The sequence below is a fragment of the Scylla paramamosain genome, unplaced genomic scaffold, assembly GCF_035594125.1.
Source record: "Scylla paramamosain isolate STU-SP2022 unplaced genomic scaffold, ASM3559412v1 Contig73, whole genome shotgun sequence".
Lineage (NCBI taxonomy): Eukaryota > Metazoa > Arthropoda > Malacostraca > Decapoda > Portunidae > Scylla > Scylla paramamosain.
In genome coordinates this window covers 77,501-83,894 of record NW_026973738.1, presented here as the reverse complement: position 1 = coordinate 83,894, position 6,394 = coordinate 77,501, and the positions used below count along the sequence as shown (strand labels likewise).

At 41.7% G+C, this 6,394-nt stretch overlaps 1 long non-coding RNA gene across 1 annotated transcript in view; it reads left to right on the top strand.

Annotated features, from left to right (window-relative positions):
• Positions 1 to 3,703: 3,703 nt before the first annotated feature.
• The window catches only part of LOC135098673 (uncharacterized), a 2,810-nt gene continuing 119 nt past the window's right edge, over positions 3,704 to 6,394 (top strand). The window contains exons 1-4 of the long non-coding RNA XR_010267269.1: positions 3,704 to 3,932; positions 4,209 to 4,361; positions 4,522 to 4,597; positions 6,250 to 6,394. The exon at positions 6,250 to 6,394 is cut by the window's right edge and continues 119 nt beyond it. This is a non-coding gene — a long non-coding RNA (uncharacterized LOC135098673). The remainder of the gene's footprint in view (positions 3,933 to 4,208; positions 4,362 to 4,521; positions 4,598 to 6,249) is intronic.

Genomic DNA, 6,394 nt, shown 5'->3' with positions numbered 1-6,394 from the left:
GAGAGAGAGAGAGAGAGAGAGAGAGAGAGAGAGAGAGAGAGAGAGAGATGGGAGGTTTGTTTTATAATAATCAGTTAGCAATAATTCTCTCTCTCTCTCTCTCTCTCTCTCTCTCTCTCTCTCTCTCTCTCTCATTCCAAACATTATCTCAAACTCTCCCCCACTTCCGAATTCTCTCTCTCTCTCTCTCTCTCTCTCTCTCTCTCTCTCTCTCTCTCTCTCTCTCTCTCTCTCTCTCTCTCTCTCTCTCTCTCTCTGCGCCATATATGGGAAATGGCCCATTATTATTGTACTAGCAATTGAGAGAGAGAGAGAGAGAGAGAGAGAGAGAGAGAGAGAGAGAGAGAGAGAGAGAGAGAGAGAGAGAGAGATGGGAGGTTTGTTTTATAATAATCAGTTAGCAATAATTCTCTCTCTCTCTCTCTCTCTCTCTCTCTCTCTCTCTCTCTCTCTCTCTCTCTCTCTCTCTCTCTCTCTCTCTCTCTCTCTCTCTCATTCCAAACATTATCTCAAACTCTCCCCCACTTCCGAATTCTCTCTCTCTCTCTCTCTCTCTCTGTCTCTCTCTGGTTCTCCCACACGTAATATGGTAATACAAGTAAGTGGATCAGCAGATACCCTATTTATAAACCAAAAGGTCTCCTGGTATATTCTCTCTCTCTCTCTCTCTCTCTCTCTCTCTCTCTCTCTCTCTCTCTCTCTGGGTAATTCCTGTGGCCTTTCTGTTAACGCGGTCCTTTCCCTGTATATAATTGCAAAGCCTCTATTGCTGTATATTTTGTGCGTTCAGAAACATTATTGCTATTCTGTTCTCCCCCACAATCTTAATTCATCAGATTTGCTTTCCTTTTAGGCAATGGCATCTTGAACTAATGCCCCTAACAGAATATATTTTAAATTTCTCGCTGTAGGTCTTATTTACTCGATCTGATCTTTATTGCAGTTCCTATAAATATAATAAGGAAGAGGAAATATCAATGTAGGCATTTATTGAACTAAAACCCAGCTGAGTACGATAATTTTATAGGTTTATGTGCGAGGCCGATGTAAGCAAGGACCCAGACCAAGACCAAGATGGAGGATCGAAAGCCGCTGTGGATGTGGTGTTAGGAATTGAAATGTAAAGATTCCCGGTATAATAGGCCACGAAGAGGGACGGAAATAAGAGGAATTAACTATTTCCTGCCCCTGGAATAGTCAAGGTAAGGGAAATAAGGTGTGGAAGGCCGGGAAATAAGGAAACTGAGAGGGTGATAAGGGCAGGGGATGTTTGGGTCAAATTGGTGGATTTTTATATTATTTTCGAGTTGTTTGTTCATTGTTGGTGTTATTTTTTCAATATGGCGTTCGTTTGGGTACGTTAGATATGTTTGCCATTCCTGGATCAGTTATTTCATCTTAATTTCCTTGTTTGTTTGTCTGTTTGTTTGTTTGTTTGATACAGGGGAATATTGGGATCCTTGCCTAGCTGAAAGAGAGAAGGAGACACACACACACACACACACACACACACAGAGAGAGAGAGAGAGAGAGAGAGAGAGAGAGAGAGAGAGAGAGAGGACCCCATTACACCACTAGTGAGGTGTTGTGGTCCCTGGCTGTCTGTGTGGTGTTAGTTGCCAGCTGTGCATTAGTGAAGCCAACCATTGCACTCATTATTTCATCATTCACATTATATATATCACAAATACACTGAGAAAGAGAGAGAGAGAGAGAGAGAGAGAGAGAGAGAGAGAGAGAGAGAGAGAGAGAGAGAGAGAAGACCCCAGTACACCACTAGTGACGTGTTGTGGTCCCTGGCTGGCTGGGTGGTTATATATCTCACAAATACACTGAGAGAGAGAGAGAGAGAGAGAGAGAGAGAGAGAGAGAGAGAGAGAGAGAGAGGACCCAAGTACAGCATTATTGACTTTATTGATGTGACAAGTACACGGTTTTCATTGTAATATTTAGTGTAACTTATAAAAATATGGATTATTATTGTTACTTTTATTGTTTTATGAATTAGATGGTAAGTTTTTACTGGAATATATTGTGTAATTGTAATATAACAATGATTTTGGCCTGGCTTGGCTTAATTCAAGGCACACTGACGGAAATTAAATAGATAAATAAATAAATAAATATTCAACATTATTTTCAAATTAATTAATTGATAAATAATTAAATAAGCTTGTATTCTTATACTTTATATGAGTGAAACAGACACACACACACACACACACACACACACACACACACACACACACACAAAGAATAACTGATAAAATGAATAATTACAGTCGATATGAAGGGTTAAATAAGGTGAATTCTGATTGGCCGGTGGGAGGGAAAGGCTTAAGGGCTCGGCCAGTCGTGGCGCTTTGCGAATGGGGTCTGTTCCGAGGCAAATATGGTGTCATGGCCTCGGGAAACGCAGAATTTTGATTGGAGTTGGTTTTTTGTTTGTTTTTAAGCTCAGAATTAATCAAACTAATTGCCAAAAAGCAACAGAGACATCAATTAACATCTTCACATGTAATACCACAATTATTTCCGGATCACCTGAAGATCCGCCACCCCAGATTGTCTCACCTGAAGATCCGCCACCCCAGACTCTCTCACTTGGTTAGGTTAGGTTAGGTTAGCCTTACCTAACCTAACCTAACCTAACCTAACAACATGAATGCATTAAAAAACTGAGTGGATATAAAATGCAGAAAAAGTTTACTTCATTAAAAGTATGGGATCACCTGAAGATCCGCCACCCCGGATTGTCTCATCTGAAGATCTGCCACCCCGAGTGCGGCTGGGGTGGCGGATCTTCAGGTGATCCTTATTTCCTATGAATTCAACACCAGGAAGTTTTCAATGGTCATCACCAGACGCAGCGTCCTACCACAGCTTCAACAGCAGGCAGCACTCGGACACTGCCGACAACTAGTCCCCTGTGAGCAGCATGCAGTGATATCACCAGATGCACAGCACAAGAAGAGCCAGTGACATTATTCACTGCCTCAAATGATCTTGTTTTCCAGAACAGTGATTATTGTGCTTATCATACACCAATAATTGTATATCTTGCTATTTTTTTTAATTTTATTTATTTGTGTATTTTCATGCTAAGATTACATGAAAATAATTGTATATCTTATTGTTTTTTGTACTGTTTTTATTGATTTATTTGTTTCTGTGCTTAAATTAACATAGAAATACTATTATTTTGTATTATTTTGTTCAGATTACATAAAAAAAATAATTGCATCTCTTATTATTTTTGTATTATCTTATTTAAACAGTAATTATTGCAATTGTTTAATTATTGTCTCATTATTGACGCCAACTGTTGACTGGGAACCCGCAACCTAACCTAGCATTGTTTTTTATTATTATTATTATTAATTGTTGTTGTTGTTGTTGTTGTTGTTAAGCCCTGTCTAATTTATTTTATATATTGCAGTAGTGTGTGTGCTGGGAGGACCTGAGCCACCTCCACCCCACCCTGCCCTGACACACTGGATCCCCACCAAACCTCTCCCTGCCCCTCTCTGTGGGGGAGGAGGAGGTCTGCGCCCCGCCCGCCCCGGCCCAATCACCTTCAGGCTTGGGGCAAAGGGTGCGCTGCGGCTGCCCCGCCCTGACCTGAAGGGCTTCCTGCCACAGGAGGAGGAGGAGGAGGAGGAGGAGGAGGAGAAAGAGGCGCGGGTGCCCCCCGGGGGACACGACAGCGGCGACGACGAGCCCCCCGTCCTGCACCCCCCGGCCCCCGAGCCCCGCCCCACCCACCATCAGCCACACCAGTCCCTACCACAGCCTCCGTCCCCCGCCCCACACCAGGAGCGACTCAGAGCTGCCCTCCGCTGCGCCCCCTGCTCCCCCTAAAGCAGCAGCAGCAGCAGCAGCAACAGCCACAGCAGGTGTACAGCTGGCCCTACCCTCCACAACCACAGCAGGTAAGAAGAGGCAGGCAGGCTGGTTGTCACTGCCTGTGGCACTGCAGCACTGTGGCACTCAACACAGCCACAGCAGGAGAGGCAGGGGAGAGCTCACACACACACACACACACACACACACACACACACACACACACACACACACACACACACACACACACACACACACACACACACACACACACACATTACTTATATAACTGTCACTAATTACACACAAGTAATTCTTTCACAGGTCAATTATCAACCCCTAAACTAACCCCCTCCTTCCAACAGTTCCAGTACCCTTATGATGCAGCTGAGGGGACTGACACTGCCACCACCACCACCACCACCGCCACAACAAGGGTTATTCAGGTGTTGCCCCAATATGCTTCAACCCCACAGCCCCACTCCCCCATGACAGTGCAGGCAGGGAATGTCATACAGGTGAGAGAGAGAGAGAGAGAGAGAGAGAGAGAGAGAGAAAGTTTTTTACATACAGAAAGGAGAGACAGAGATAGAAAATCAATCTTACTACTACTACTACTACTACTACTACTACTACTACTACTACTACTACTACTTCTGACCACCTCCTCCCCCTCAGGTTGTTCCAGGGAGGTGGAGGTGGGCCACACACACCTGGGTTACCTGTGGCTTGGCTGATCTCCCTCCTCCAGCAGGTGAGAGAGAGAGAGAGAGAGAGAGAGAGAGAGAGAGAGAGAGAGAGAGAGAGAGAGAGAGAGAGAGAGAGAGAGAGAGAGAGAGAGAGAGAGAGAGAGAGAGAGAGAGAGTATATATATATATCTGCTGTTATTGTATTTATTTGTGTATATTTTCCTTACAGAGTGATTGATTGATTAAATGATATATATTGGTGTTAATATATACAGACAGACTGGTATATAGACATTCTGATATGTGATGGCCAGTCTGTGGACCACAAGGCCTTTGTGGACCAATGAATGTTTTACACTAAGGTTTATTAAGACCAGTGTTTTATTCAGCTATCATGAAAAAAAAAAACAGTACATAATTATATAGTAAGTAATTCATAACTTTAACCCAATCAAATTATAGATACTTGCAAGAAATAATGATACCAATAACACAAGCAAATAATAATAATAATAATAATAATTACTACAAATTACAATTATATGTTTATAATAGTAGAGCTGATTACAATGGGAAAAATAATAAATACAACGAATAATTACGAGAGCTGGGTCCAGTGCTTGGTTCCTCGTGAGACGACACTCTGTTGGGCACGGGAGGTTCAGCAGAAGGGTATCTTAAGTTACCTGTCTGTCTTAACTGAATATCATGAGCCTGTGTCTGTTATGTTTGTATTAAGAGCTTTTTATACAAACGGCAAGGTCTGGAATACAGTAATGTCTCCAGTTTCTAGGAGTTTAAGGTCCCTAAATGTAGGACATTGGTAGGTTCGGACTTTTACTGTGTGTGTGAGCAACATATAGTGAGTTTTGTTTATGTTAAGAGATAATTTATTGGATTCCAGCCAGTTGACCACATGGATCAATTCAATATTCATTGAATGTTGAATGTAGTTCACTTAGGACCAGATATAAACACTAATATTCTCCAATTCCTTTAAGAAATCTTTTAAATTACCACTAGGAGAAAAAGAGAGAGAGAGAGAGAGAGAGAGAGAGAGAGAGAGAGAGAGAGAGAGAGAGAGAGAGAGAGAGAGAGAGAGAATGTTTTAGATATTATTATTATTATTATTATTGTTATTGTTATTATTATTATTATTATTATTATTATTATTATTATTATTATTATTACATATTTTGTCTTTCTCATTATTTCTCTTATTATCTCATCATTTCTTCTTCTTCTTCTTCTTCTTCTTCTTCTTCTTCTTCTTCTTCTTCTTCTTCTTCTTCTTCTTCTTCTTCTTCTTCTTCTTCTTCTTCTTCTTCTTCTTCTTCTTCTTCTTCTTCTTCTTCTTCTTCTTCTTCTTCTTCTTCTTCTTCTTCTTCTTCTTCTTCTTCTTCTTCTTCTTCTTCTTCTTCTTCTTCTTCTTCTTCTTCTTCTTCTTCTTCTTCTTCTTCTTCTTCTTCTTCTTCTTCTTCTTCTTCTTCTTCTTCTTCTTCTTCTTCTTCTTCTTCTTCTTCTTCTTCTTCTTCTTCTTATTACATATTTCTCTCTCTCTCTCTCTCTCTCTCTCTCTCTCTCTCTCTCTCTCTCTCTCTCTCTCTCTCTCTCTCTCTCACAGATCCCACAAACTTACAATAATACTTTTACCCTTCTCTCTCATCCTCTCTCTCACTTCCACTGACTCTCTCTCTCTCTGTCTCTCCTTTTGCAGCAAATCCCAAGAATCAACGAGGACATTGTGGACCCAGAGATTGCAACAGCAGCAAGAGAGAGAGAGAGAAGCAAGAGAGGAGGGAGAGGAAGGAGAGGAGGAGGAGAGAGAGAGGGAAGCCAGGAGGGAGGCACGTCAGAGAGAG